Below are 15,586 nucleotides of genomic sequence, written 5' to 3'. Positions count from 1 at the left end.
TACGACGGAGACGTATCACCGCACACCCATCCTTCACTGTCTTCATTAGGACTTCTTGATGCTTATTGTAGTATCGATGAAATACTTTAACCTTCATTGCATGTCCACCAATCAATTACTTTGCAAGGTAATCTTGAGTAAACTGCTTTGGGAACCACTACAAATGAAAAAGATTCAGACATTGTTGTCTAACAACTCATTATAGGCAGCAAAAAGAGAAGGCTACAGAGTTCATAGTTACCATCCTACAGCTCACTGTTGTGTTGGATAGAGTGTAACAAATCATTTAATTGCCATTGTTCATATCTCTTTGCTAATAATCCTTATCCATTTCCTCACTTGATGCTAGTTCATGAATGTTTCCTTGCCCCATACACAAAAGGGTCGAGGCGTGTGGATCTTTGCCTAGGACATATGTACCTGCAAGCAACAAGTCAATATCAGAAACTAAAAAATGTTCATGCGTCGATCTATATACACTATGTTATGGAACATAGGGGGTATAAGCCGAGGGATGAAACTAACCTCGATGGAAAATGTTGGCCACTCCCGTTGTTGTCCTAGATAAGTAGATGGAAAGACATGATAAGTACAACAGGCTTAACATCAACCAAATATAGCAATGGTAAACAACATTATCTCCAAATGATAGCTTGAATGTGTTGGTTTCGTCATGTTGTTAAAGGAGATAAAAATGAAAGGGAATGCTAACTACAATAGGCTTAACAACCACCAAACATTGTAATTCAAACTGGTATTATTGAAAATGAATAGAACGTAGCTCATGCTTAAACATCACACTGGATAAATGTGTAAAACTGAAATAAAGGGCATGTGTTAACTACACCAAGCATAACATGAACCAAATATAGCCGTTCAAATTGGTATTGATGAAATCGAACATCACAATTCATATTTGCACATAATGAACATCACATTATGAATAACTTAAATAAACAAGGCATATATGCTCACTATAACAACCAAATATAGCCATTAAAAATTGGATAGAGGCCCACTTCTACCGACCTAAGAAGCAAATACAATTAAACAAGGTATCTTCTCGAAAACTGGATAAATGCTCACCGCAACCAACCTGACAACTAAATGCAGATAAAGAAGGCATCTACTCACTATAAACAACCAAATATAGCTATACGTGAAATTGAAGTGGACAATTCATACTTAAACATCAGATAGCCCTATTAAACATTACATTTTTGCACAACTGAAATAACTAAACACGACACAATGAGATTTTGCTTGGCAGTTGAGGATTCCAAGCCGCCGCCATAGAATGTGTCCGTTGGAAATGAAAAAGTAGGCTTGATGACGTACAAGGATCGCAAATTAATCCTTGATCGCGAGGCGAAGGAGAGTAGCAGGTGTCGGTGTCGAAATCGGCGGATCTCGGGTAGGGGGGCCCGATCTGTGCATCTTAGGCTGATGGTAACAGGAAGAATGGGACCCAATGTTTACCCAGGTTCGGACCCTCTCAATGGAGGTAAAACCCTACTTCCTGCTTGATTAATATTGAAGATATGTGGAATACAAGAGTAGATCTACCGCGAGATCGTATAGGCTAAACCCTAAGAGCTAGCCTATGATGGTATGATTGTAATTGTGATCGGCCTTCTAAGGACCATGCTCTCCGGTTTATATAGACACCGGAGAGCTAGGGTTTACATGGAGTCGGTTACAAGGAAGGAAATATAATATCCGGATCGCCAAGCTTGTCTTCCACACAAAGGAGAGTCCCATCCAGACACGAGCCAAAGTCTTGAGTCTTGTATCTTGATGCTTCTATAGTCCGAAAGATGTATACAGTCCGGTTGTCCGGATACCCCTTATCCAGGACTCCCTCAGTAGCCCCTGAACCAGGCTTCAATGACGATGAGTCCGGCGCGCGGTCTTGTCTTCGGCATTGCAAGGCGGGTTCCTCCTTCCGAATACTCCAAGGTTCCCATCATGATGAACAATGTTTGGCATCTTCATCAATGTTGTACTCCTCGGCTTCAGTGTATCAATAATGACCATTTCCACGTGTCGAGCAAATGTGAGGAGTCGAGGTATTTTTGCATCTTCCACCCTTAGTCCTTTGGGCTAGCCGTCTATTTGAAGAGATGGGGATTCCCAGATCCAAACCTCACTCTCCCTCCTCGAGCAAGCATCCAACAGAGCACCCAGAAAAAACCATTCCAGCATGGCCAGTCGTCGCAGCTCTTCTGCTCGCTCCCCTTGCCCCAAGACGGGAGACTGTGGAGAGTGTTCAGTTTCTCACAACCGTTTGATAAAGTTACAAACCCAAGGGCTCCTCCCGCCGGCATTCATGGTCCCTGTTCGAGCCGGAGTGGCCACCTATAATGGCGGAGAACAAGCGGAGAGATCCCCCAATCCTCTCCAGAGGAGCGAATATGCTTAATTCCGCATCTATTAAGGGGCGTCGGGTTTCCTATTCATCCATTCCTTCGTGGGCTTCTGGAGTTCTACGGCCTCCAGCTGCACAATTTTACCCCAGCCTCCATACTGCATATAGCAGGGTACGTCGCTCTTTGTGAGCTATTTCTAGGCTGTGAGGCTCATTTTGGATTGTGGAAGAAGCTGTTCTGCCTTGTCCCCCGCAACCAGGGAGAATCCCTATGTCAAGTGGGCGGGGCCGAAGTATGGCGTATTGCTGAGACCGGATACCTGTCTGGTACTCCCAAGAAGGCACCAGATAACTGGGCTTCAGAGTGGTTTTATATTGACGATGCTCCCCTTCCAGATCCAGTCCGGACAGGACTCCCCAAGTTCAGTAACTCCCCGCCGAGGGCACGTCTATGCTGGCGCCCCCGAGGCCCCCAAGAAGAGGATTCTAGGGAAGTACATTTCCTGATGAGCAGGATAAAGTTACTGGCCAAATCCGGACTAACGATAGTCGAGGTGATGGCAATATGCATAATGCAGGGAGTGCAAACGCTTCAATATCGGAGCAATCCCATGTGGCACTACAACGGGATAGACGATGCCACCCGCTACGGCTGTAAGGGTCCAGACTCCCCCACCGCTCTGGCAAGGATATTGTCGGACCTGTACAAAGGAGAAGAGGAAGAATTCCTCCATATCAAACCGCGGGACGGATTCTCCATGTACAATCCCCCAAACTGGGTAAGTCGTCATTTATATTATCGCTTCACTTATTGTGGCGTTCTTTGCTAAAGTTACCTGCGTCGATATTTCCAAGCAGGAACTGAGGAGGGACATGGAAGGAATCACCAACCCTTCTCCGCAGCCGGAGGACCCCGAGAGGGCCCTGGATCCAGGACTCGAAGAAGACCCAGATGCGGCCGTGGAGCTTGTCGACGGGATATTTTATCGGGCGAGCCGTGATGGTGCCCCAGTGGCTATTACCGCCGATTATCCCGGACTGTTACCTTCGTCGCGTGTAAGCCAAGCCGAAAACTCAATCCTCCGACGAGAATTCTTTCCTGATGTCACGCCTTATCCCTGATATGTCGTGCTTGTGCAGAAGTGATGTTCGGAGCGCAGGGCTGAGCTCCTAGGGACCCGTCAGCCACAGCCGTCCGGATTGGGTAGGCTCAAGAGGAAGGCGATTAGAACCGACACGCCTCTACAGAGGTAAGAAAACAACCTGTCATGTAATTTTGTTGTCGTTTGAAGTATAACAATGCCCTTTGTACATCTTGGTAGGAAGAGGAGTATCTGGACTGTATCCGGAGATCCTGCCAACCACGCCTCCACCAGTCGGGCTCCAAGACCAACTTCGAGAGAGAAGGCGGACGTTGGGCCGACGCCGCATAGTCCTCCGACAGAGGACGCAGACATGCTCTCCGCCACCAATTCGGAGGTAGAGAGCGCCATGGATCATCGATGTCCACAGGCCGTGCTTCGCAACAACATCTTTTCCGAAGAGGCATTTAATGCCTTCAATTCGGGAGACGCATACATCCGAGCTGCTCAAAGTGGACTCGCTCGGGTGACAGTCCAGTATACCAAAGATATACGGGTAAGAAAGCTTGATGAGCATATATATAGCAGTAGCCCCTGAGACTTGAAATGGTTGAAACAACAGTTTTAAGTATCAATTCATGTGCAGGTTCTTGTAGATATGAATGAGCAATTGTCTCGGGAGCTATAGGAGTGCAAGACTCAACTGAGGGCCATAGTTGCCAAGCTAGAGGAATCCCAGAAGGCCTCATGTGGTAATATTTATCTAAAGTATATGAAAATGCACCAGTTGGCAACTGGCCAGTATGACAAATTTAACAGAAAGTTCTGTAGACAACCCCAGAGTAAATCCGGAGGGCGGCGGGGATGAAGAGTCGCATCTCTAGAGGCAACTAAAGGCCGGTGAGCGCATTCTGACGCAAGTGAAGCATGATAAGAATATGCTCCAAGATGCCAGTGTTCGGCTGGACGTGGAATTGAAAGACGTCCGCACACAGCTGGCGCACTCCATGAAGGACAACAAAAGGCTTTGCCGCGGCATTTATCGTAACTGCCTAAACGAACTGTAGTATAGTTCAGCGAGGAAGCATATTGAAAAAGTTATGTTTGCAAGAATGTTGACGGGTCGCCCTGAGGAGGAGATGCCCACTTATGCAGGTGATTTACTGCAGAACCTCTCACAACTGCACGAGCGAGCTCGGCAGGTGATGCAGGGCATTGCGCGGTCTCTGTGGCCATCAAGGTCCCTGCCAAATGGCATGGGGGGGGGGCTTGTGGTCTTGCTTCAGGGGGCATGACAGCGCTTCCGTTTGTGGAAGATATCAGCTTGCCGGCAAGATGCAAGAGAAGCATGGGCGATGGTGAAGACGTGCTACACCAAGCTGGACCCGAACCATATGGCCGAAGTTGGACCGGCCGGGCCAGATGGGCAAGAAATTCCCGTGAGTCTGGTATATGACCAGGTGGCGTTAGCCGCAAAGTATTCTCAACAAGATTGTAAGTTAGATAGCCTATTGGATGGTATAGAGGATAAATATAATCAGTACAAATGACTGTGTAATTCGATGGACATAAGTAGCCCCTTGCCGAATTAAAATCATTTGTCGTGGCGGACCTTTTCGCTTCAGCCCCCGGATCCTAAAGTCAGTGGTGTGTCTGAATACCCGCTCGGTTATATAAAACCGGAGTATGCGTGGAGACCAGGCGTAGGGGTCATAAGTGCTTGAACAGACAAGTACCCAACTAGTTATGTTATATTGCATGGTTGGCAAGAAACATCTTCCTGGGAGAATAGTTCCGTTAAGGGTTCCTTTCCCTAGGTAAGCATGTGTCAAGGAACATGTCCGGACTGCGAACCAAAGCGTAGGATACAAAACTTCTGGGGATTAATGTTATAATAAACAAAGACATCTTTATTTCACCGACCGAATATTTTCTTAAGGAAACTAGCTTTCGGCTTCACCCAGTCTGAGGTACACATCCGTCTCAACTGGCAGTAATAATCGCAGAGGTGCTCCCCTTATGCCCTAGCCAAATTAACGGGAACATAGGGCATAAACACAGGAGCCAGGCAACCCAGCTTGGCCACGTCTTAAGTCATATCGATGCATATAATGGTGAAAAAAAGGCACACATGAAAAAAAATGCATGTGTGACGGGCAAAAAGCCCTCAAAGTAATTTATATTAAGCTTCCGTATAGGAAGCCCCCAGGAAAAGTTTACACACATAGTGCGGCCGGAATAATCCGGGAATCCGAACTATATTAAATACTGTGTGTGAGAGGGAAGGGATCGAGAAAGGGAAAAAAGGGGGGAGCATAATTGAAAAAGGAGGATTAAGGAGACGAACACTGAGTTCGGCGCTAGGCGTAGAATCTCCGGAGTCTAGCCGCGTTTCATGGGCTCGGCTTGAGTCTGTTATCGGACGCATTACGTAAGCGGTACACTCCTCCGGTGAGAACTTTGTCGATGATGAAGGGGCCTTACCACTTGGGTTTGAGCTTGTCCTTCTTCTTCTCCAGTAAGCGTAGAATAAGTTCGCCAATATTATAAGTTTTGGCCCGCACTTCTCTGCTTTGGTATCGTCGAGCCTGTTGCTGATAAAATGCGGAACGGGCCTTAGCGACATCGCACTCCTCCTCCAGGGCATCCGAATTATCCTGCCGATCTAACTCGGCTTCCGATAACCCACAAGTATATGGGATCGCAACAGTTTTCGAGGGTAGAGTATTCAACCCAAATTTATTGATTCGACACAAGGGGAGCCAAAGAATATTCTCAAGTATTAGCACCTGAGTTGTCAATTCAACCACATCTGGAAACTTAGTATCTGCAGCAAAGTGTTTAGTAGCAAAGTAATATGATAGTGGTAGTAACGGTAACAAAAGTAAAGACAGCAAAAGTAATGTTTTTGGTATATTGTAGTGATTGTAACAATAACAACAGAAAGGTAAATAAGCGAGAACTAGTATATGGAAAACTCGTAGGCACAGGATCAGTGATGGATAATTATGCCGGATGTGGTTCATCATGTAACAGTCATAACATAGGGTGACACAGAACTAGCTCCAGTTCATCAATGTAATGTAGGCATGTATTCCGAATATAGTCATACGTGCTTATGGGAAAGAACTTGCATGACATCTTTTGTCCTACCCTCCCGTGGCAGCGGGGTCCTATTGGAAACTAAGGGATATTAAGGCCTCCTTTTAATAGAGAACCAGAACAAAGCATTAGCACATAGTGAATACATGAACTCCTCAAACTATGGTCATCACTGGGAGTGGTTCCAATTATTGTCACTTCAGGGTTGCCGGATCATAACACATAGTAGGTGACTATAGACTTCCAAGATATGATCAAGAACACACATATATTCATGAAAACATAATAGGTTCAGATCTGAAATCATGGCTGTCGGTGTCAAAACCGGCGGATCTCGGGTAGGGGTTCCGGAACTGTGCGTCTAGGCGGATGGTAACAGGAGACAAGGGACACGATGTTTTTACCCAGGTTCGAGCCCTCTCAATGGAGGTAAAACCCTACTCCTGCTTGATTAATATTGATGATATGGGTAGTACAAGAGTAGATCTACCACGAGATCAGAGAGGCTAAACCCTAGAAGCTAGCCTATGGTATGATTGTTGTTCGTCCTACGGACTAAAACCCTCTGGTTTATATAGACACCAGAGAGGGCTAGGGTTACACAGAGTTGGTTACAATGGGAGGAGATCTACATATTGTATCGCCAAGCTTGCCTTCCACGCCAAGGAAAGTCCTATCCGGACACGGGACGAAGTCTTCAATCTTGTATCTTCATAGTCCAGGAGTCCGGCCAAAGGTCATAGTCCGGCCATCCGGACACCCCCTAATCCAGGACTCCCTCAGTAGCACATTGTCTTCGGCATTGCAAGGCGGATTCCTCCTCCGAATACTTCATAGAAGATGTTGAACACAAGGATAGTGTCCGGTTCTGCAAAATAGTTTCCACATACCACCGTAGAGAGAATAATATTCGCACAAATCTAATCTGCTGACGTATTCCGTAGCATGACATCATGCCACAGCCAAGCATTTATTCGAATCGTTTTACTGTCCCACCTCAGCGTGTTTAGCGAGGTGGTTTCCTTGGCACGTCTTGTCAAAGCAGAGATCGTGTCCCCTCATTCCAAGATTCTCATCAATACGGGCGTGGGTAACCCAACCGCGCCATTAATCGCGGCGCTTGGGAGATAAGCGAGTTTTACTAGGCTGGTGCGGGCACACAGTTTCGGCCGCCCATATAAGGGGATAAGGATCTGCCCTTTCAATCTACGCCTTCTTCCTCCTTTGCTTATCCATTTTCGCGCACTTGAGCTCCAGCGCCCAAGTCCGCACTTCCCACCTCAACCTTCTCCAATCATGTCTGGAGCTGTAGGCAGGTGGATGGCCTCCACCGTCACGGAGGGGCAGATCAAAAAGTTGAGGAAGGCCGGATACTTGTCTAACGACATCGCGCACCGGATCCCAGATGAGGGACAACTCATCCCCACCCCTAGGCCCCATGAGAGGGTGGTGTTTCTCCCCCATTTCCTCCGCGGACTGGGCTTTCCTCTTCACCCATTTGTCTGGGGGCTCATGTTTTACTACGTCCTGGATTTCCACGATCTGGCCGCGAACTTTATCCTCAACGTTTCGACGTTTATCGTCGTGTGTGAGGTCTTCCTCCGCATCAAACCCCACTTCGGCTTATGGCTAAAGACCTTCAACGTTAAGCCGAAGGTCGTGGGCGGCCGGCAAGCAGAGTGCGGAGGCGCCATGGTGGGCAAGATGGCTAACGTCACATGGCTCGAGGGTGCCTTCCTGGAAACCATCAAAGGGTGGCAATCGGGGTGGTCCTACATCCCCGAGCCGCATGATCCTGAATGGGCAGTGGCCCCCAAATTCCGATCTGGCATCCCCACACGGCTCACCTCATGGAAAGAGACGGGCCTATCATGGGGTAATTCGGCAGAGGTGACCGGACTCCAAACCCGCGTCAGAACCTGATCGACAGGAAGGTCAAACTTGTCACCGTAGTCCAGGTCATGCTCTTCCACCGGATCCTCCCGTGTCAACGACGGGCTTTTAATTTGTGGGAATTCGACCCGGCCCAGCACCAAACTTTGTCCAGGTTCTTAGACACAATGCACGAAGATGCCTGGAAGGTGCTTTTCAAGGGCTCCGAGGTTCACCCTCCCATTACCGAGGATCGCGGATTCTGCGCGAAGCGCCAAGCCAGCGCGGTAAGCTTAGTTTACCCATTACAGGGTACTTGTTTTTCATAGTTTGACTCTATGCGGGATCCAAACTGCCATTCCTTTAACAGGACTGGCAGAAGAAGGCCAGATAGATCGACTGTCTGGCTCCTTTGCCCGAAGGCCTAGCAGACGCCCGCTTGGCAAAGCTGCTGGTTCTGGCACCTCATGTGGTGCGGGAGAAGAAGGCCAAGAAAAAGGCCACGGGGACTCGAAAGAGTTCCCGGCGCCCGGTTGTGTCGGATTCATCACCCGACGACCCCGAAGCGCACTCCGCCTCCGAGGACAAGGAGGAGGAAGAAGAAGCCTCTCCCCCTCCAACGGGGGGAGGAAAGAAAAGGAAGGCCGCCCCAACTAGGGAGGCCGGAGGGTCCAAGAAGGCGAAGACCCTTCTCCCGGACTACGCCACCGATGCCGAAGACGGCGGAGAGGAGTGGCCATCCCGGGCCAAGCCCCTGGCAAAATCGTAAGTATCCGGATACCAGAATAACTCATGGTGTTCCTTTATTGTACAGTACCTTCTGACGCTGAATTTAATCATGTAGTCCGCCCAAGGCTCAGCTCGACGATTCATCGAGCGGTTCCCTGGATTCGTCGGATGTGAATAGCGCTTCACTCCCGACTGCTCCCTCCCCTCGCCCTACGGACGATGCCGAGGTGGAGTCCCAAAAGGGTCTAAACCAGGAGGAGGTGGTCCTGGAGGCACCGCAAGGCGACCTCCCGGACTATAGGCCCAAAGGGGATGAAGCCCCAGAGATTTCGAAGTCCGGCCCTGGGCCTGACACCGCTCCGGAACCCTCAGTGATTCCGGAGTCCGGCAGGCGGCCCCCTCGCAAGAAGGGCAAGCCTATGACGCCGGCGGCCTCCATCCAACCGGAGGCACCGGACAATTTGTTGGAGGTGCTTAACGGCGCCTCCATCAACAAGGAGCACCGCACTGTTATGAGTGCGGCGATCCAGAAGGTTCAGTCCGCCAAGAGCGGGCTGATAGAAGCCTGTACCAGCCTTCTAACAGGCTTTGAGGTATGTATTTAAAACATATAAAAAATGTTACCGCATAGACAGTAGCCCCTGATGCTCAGTTTGGTGTTCGGAAAGAAAAGTCGGACTAAGGATCTAAAAAGATATACGCAGGAATCTAACATAAATATGTCAATATGGGAAATGCAGGCTGCGCTGCTGACCTCTGCCGCACTGAATGCGGAGGTCGATGCATTGAAGTAGAGCCTCGAGCGGTCCGAGAACGAGCTCGGCCATGCCAATAAGCAACTTGAGGACAAGGAAGGTAGGTAGTACCTTATGTAAGTATATAAAAATACCTGGTTGCAAATAATGACAGGACCAACATGGATGTTACAGGGGCCACAACCGAGGTGGCGGCCCTGAAAGAAGCGATGTCCAAGGCCAAAGACAATGCGGCCGTGGAGCGCACTGAGCGAGAAAAGCAGGAGGCGCAGGTGGCGGAGGTGCGGCAAGAGCTTAATGCTCTCCTGAATAAACACGAGAGTTTAGAGCTTGACTCAAAGACGCGAGAGTCCGAGCTTGCCTTGGCACTTGAAAGCGCCAATTCTTCCAAGGCCGAAGCCCAAAAAGCCCTCCAGGAGATTGAGGCGATGAAAAAGATAGTGGAGGGTAACGCATTCTTTATGCAAAGCAAGCATGTGAAAGTGAATTACGTGTTACTTACCCGAATCCGGAGCTCTCCAGGAGCATTCGCAGATCTGCCCTGCAGTGTGTCCGACACTGCCGCATTCTATCGAGCCGAAGAAGGGAGCTCAACGGAGAAGGTGTTCTGGTCCTAGTATGCTGAGGCCGGACACCCGGTGCCCCTAAGCGACCAGCCGAAGCAGCTGGTCGAGCTCCATAAGGCAGCCGTACAGGCCATGAAGGGCCTTATAGGCCAGCTGTGGCCTGGGGAGGCCATGCTTGGGAGCTACTTTGGGCTGGTGCGGCGGCTGGTGGATGCCTGTCCTTGGCTTGAAGTCATCAAGCGCTCCGTATGCATCGAAGGCGCCCGTAGGGCCCTTGCCCGTGCCAAAGTGCACTAGGGCAAGCTGGATGCTGAGAAGCTGGTGAAGGATGGGCCACCGAAGGGGAAGGAGCATCGCTGGCCCGAGATGTATTATGAGGGCGTCCTGAAGGGTGTCCGCCTTGTGGCGAATGAATGTTCCAAGGATTTAATTTTTGAGTAAACTTGCTTATGTTTGTCCTGTGCGCTGAAACTTGCTCATATGCGCTAAGCAACACTTTTTGAATTTAAAATATTACCTTCTGTGCGGCCGTTTGTTAAATCTAAGAGATGCAAGTCGTCGCTTCTGCCCCCATGCCACGAGTGCTGGGGTGTTCGGGATAAACCTGAGCGCTCTTGTTCCCATTCTTGGGTCCTTCAAGGGAGGCGCTCAGCACAACGAACAAGACAATCGGACTTATAATGCTTCATCACTCTCACTTAGCCATAGAATTCTATAATTTTAAATTTCGACGAAGCCCCTAGTATTCGGAACACCGAGTTCGGGGCGCTATCCACGCCTAGGCCGGATAAATTCAGCTCCTCGCTCGAAGCGGCATAAGTCTTTAGGGACTCGAAAAACCTCTCGAACAGCGACCGGTCTCTCACCCTATCACGACGGTCAGTTTTAGCTTTCTCTACTGAGGTGTTAACCCAGCTCAACTAGGGAACAATCGCATTAGTTCTCCTAGCGCTACCTTAGCCGATATAACGGAACTTAAGGTACCAAAACATGGGAGTCGGGCAAACCCAACGATTGACCCAAGACATGATTCAGAGCCAATGCATATAGTGCTATAAGTTCGGGGTGCCGCACTCATGAGAGTGTTCGGTCTTCTCACACCGTATTTTGGGGAACTTAAGCCCCTAGTGTATTGGCCGTTCCAAAGTGTACGGTTGCATAATGTCATGACTGAACATATTTACATGAAAAATGAATGCAATAATAGACAAGAGCTATGTATTGTTTATTAAAGGGCTTCTATGAAAGCAGAACGATACAAATAGTGTGATAAGGAAGAGATGGGATTATTTGACATGCCCCCCTCCAGGGGCAAGCTGCAAAACTTTAAGTAAGATAGGTATTTAGCTCGTTATAGAGACCACCTGGACTTTCGACGTGGCTTGCTATCTCCCTGGCTGTTGCATCGTGTGTTCGGCGAGCGTACTGCCGGACAGGCCTTCCGAAGAGTGGAGTCCTGAAAGTAAGAAAAGAGAAATGACAAAATCGGGAGCCCCTAGTGCGGTTGAGCTGCATTCTGGGCATGCCGTGGTTGTGCCCCTCCCCTTATGCCCATGGTATTTCTGGAGCGTAATTATGTATGCGTGGTACTGGTTTAGCACTCTCGCGAGGGCTGGGGTTGGGGCCGCACTGCTATGTTTGCTCGGAACGTGACAGACGGTCTTGTTGTAGGTTACTCCGGGCGCGCTTGACGGTGTCCGGACGCTTAACAGCCGGACTTGAGAATTGCCTTGAGAGGCTACTTTGTACTTCCGCCGCGAGGGCCGCCGTGTGCTCCTCTGTTCGGAGAGAGCGTTTGGTGTTTCCATTGACCGTAATGACTCCGCGAGGGCCTGGCATCTTGAGCTTGAGATATGCATAGTGTGGCACCGCATTGAACTTTGCAAATGCGGTTCGTCCGAGCAGGGCATGATAGCCACTGCAAAACGGGACTATGTCGAAGATGAACTCCTTGCTTAGGAAATTATCCGGGGATCCGAAGACCACTTTGAGTGTAACTGAGCCTGTACAGCTGGCCTCTACACCTGGTATGATGCTTTTAAAGGTCGTCTTTGTGGGTTTAATCCTTGAGGGATCTATGCGCATTTTCTGCACTGTATCCTGGTAAAGCAGGTTCAGGCTGCTGCCACCGTCCATGAGGACTCTAGTGAGGTGAAATCCGTCAATAATTGGGTCTAGAACCAATGCAGTGAATCCGCCGTGACGAATGCTAGTGGGGTGGTCCCTTCGATCAGAAGTGATCGGGCAGGAGGACCATGGGTTGAACTTTGGGGCGACTGGCTCCAACGCATATATGTCCCTGAGCGCACGCTTCCGTTCCCTTTTGGGGATGTGGTTTGCGTATATCATGTTCACTGTCCGCACTTGTGGGGGGGAAGCCCTTCTGTCCTCTGTTGTTCGGCGTCTGGGGCTCCTCCTCGTCATCGCTATGCAGCCCCTTGTCTCTGTTTTCGGCACTTAACTTGACTGCCTGTTTGAACACCCAACAATCCCTATTGGTGTGATTGGCTGGTTGTTCGGGGGTGCCGTGTATCTGGCACGAGCGATCGAGTATCCGGTATAAACTGGACGGGCCCGGAGGATTTCTTTTGAATGGCTTCTTCCGCTGACCGGGTTTAGAGCCTCTGAATCCGGCATTAACTACCGTATCCTCAGTATTGTCACCGTTAATGCGGCGCTTGTGCTTGTTGCGACGCGACCTGCCATTGTTGTCCTTGGTATATGAATTACCAGGGCTCTTGGTCATGTTATTACTACGAGCTAGCCAGCTGTCTTCTCCCGCGCAAAAGCGGGTCATGAGTGTTGTGAGGGTTGCCATGGTTTTCGGCTTTTCCTGTCCAAGGTGCCGGGCAAGCCATTCGTCACTGATGTTATGTTTGAAGGCTGCGAGGGCCTCTGCATGCGGACAGTCAACTGTTTGATTTTTCTTGGTTAGGAACATTGTCCAGAATTGTCTGGCCGATTCCTCTGGCTGCTGAATTATGTGGCTTAGGTCATCGGCGTCTGGTGGTCGCACATAAGTGCCCTGGAAGTTGTCAAGGAATGCGGATTCCAGGTCCTCCCAGCAACCAATTGACTCTGCTGGCAAGCTGTTAAGCCAATGCCGAGCTGGTCCTTTAAGCTTGAGTGGGAGGTATTTTATGGCGTGTAGATCATCACCGCAGGCCATGTGGATATGAAGGAGATAATCCTCGATCCATACCGCAGGATCTGTTGTGCCATCGTATGATTCGATGTTTACAGGTTTAAACCCTTCAGGGATTTGATGATCCATTACTTCATCTGTGAAGCATAGTGGGTGTGCGGCGCCTCTGTACTGGGCTATATCATGACGTAGCTCATATGAGCTTTGCCTGCCCTGTTCGGTCTGGCCGTATTTGCCATATCTGGCGTGACGGTTATCGTCATGTGTCGTGGGGCGCCCACGCGATCCATAGATCGATCTTGTTTGCCTGGCCTTGTCCTCCAATATGTCTCGCAGGTCTGGCGCGTTTCCCCGTGCCTTGGTACTTTTTGAGCGGTGCCGGGGTGCGGCTCGAATGGATGGCCGAGAGGCCTCTTTGTCGCGGCCACGAGGTGGCCGGTCGGCCGCGTCATACGCTGTTGATGTAGGTTTAGTTGCTTCCTCCTCTAATTGGGGTAGCAGCCTGTGCTTTGGGTAGCTCTTGGAGGGGTGTTCGAGTTTGTACTCTTCGGCCGCCAGGACTTCAGTCTTTCTGTCGGCTAGCAAATCTTGGTCAGCTCTAAGCTGCTGCTGTTTTTTCTTGAGGCTGCTTGTTGTGGCCATAAGCCTGCGTTTGAAACGCTCTTGTTCAACGGGATCCTCAGGCACGACAAATTCGTCATCGTCGAGTCTTGCCTCGTCTTCGGAGGGAGGCATATAATTGTCGTCCTCGACCTTTCTATCTGCCGCTCTCTCATGAGGGTTGGCTTCCCCATCCTCCTGTGTTGAATCCTGCTAGAGGGGGTTGTCTTCGGCACTGTCCGGGGTGTTATTGTCTCCGGTGCCGGAATCGCCGTTTTTGCTTTGGCGGGATTTAGAGCGGCGCCGCTCACGCCGGCGCTTAGGCTGTTTCTTGGAGGGGTCATCCTACGTTGTTCCATCGCCATCCCCTTCTTTTGGGGTGTCCACCATGTATATGTCGTATGACGAGGTGGCTTTCCAGTGCCCTATAGGCGCTGGTTCTTGGTCGTCTCCTTCATCGGTGTCCATACCGTCAATGTCTTCGGAGTCGAAGTCGAGCATGTTGGTTAAATCATCGACAGTGGCTACGAAGTGGGTGGTGGGTGGGCTTCGAATTTCTTCGTCGTCCGCATCCCAACCTTGCTAACCATAGTCCTGCCAGGGCTCTCCTGATAAAGAGAGAGACTTGAGTGAATTCAGGATGTCAACAAAGGGCGAGTGTTGAAAGATGTCCGCGGCGGTGAACTCCATGATCGGAGCCCAATTGGGTTCGATCGGAAGGGGTGCGGAAGATTCGGAGTCCGGAAAGGAGTACGGCACCTTGGAGTCACGAGCTCCGCGAAGGACAAGATTGGTGTTTGGCTCGATCGTCGTAGAGATTGCAGCCCCCGAGGCGGCGTCTAGCCACCCGTCCTCTACCGGCGCAATCGGCTCCGAGCTAAGGGTCGGAGCGGATGCCTGAGCGGTGCTCTGGGAACTGTCCGGCAGCAGAGCTAGATCATGCCCATCGTGACAGTGCGGCACGCTCGATTGTGGCTCGAATCTGTCGAAGATCAAGTCTCCGCGGATGTCAGCCGTGTAGTTTAAACTTCCAAATCTGACCTAATGGCCAGGGGCGTAGCTTTCGATCTGCTCCAGATGTCCAAGTGAATTGGCCCGCAATGCGAAGCCGCCGAATACGAAGATTTGTCTAGGGAGAAAAGTCTCACCCTGGACCGCGTCGTGGTTGATGATCGAAGAAGCCATCGGGCGTAAAGGTGACGACACAGAGGAACTCTCAATGAAAGCACCAATGTCGGTGTCAAAACTGGCGGATCTCGGGTAGGGGGTCCCGAACAGTGCGTCTAGGCGGATGGTAACAGGAGACAAGGGACACGATGTTTTTACCCGGGTTCGGGCCCTCTCGATGGAGGTAAAACCCTACTCCT

The sequence above is a fragment of the Triticum aestivum genome, chromosome 6B (genome assembly GCF_018294505.1).
Source record: "Triticum aestivum cultivar Chinese Spring chromosome 6B, IWGSC CS RefSeq v2.1, whole genome shotgun sequence".
NCBI classification, from domain to species: Eukaryota; Viridiplantae; Streptophyta; class Magnoliopsida; order Poales; family Poaceae; genus Triticum; species Triticum aestivum.
Note: the sequence above shows the minus strand (reverse complement) of the source record.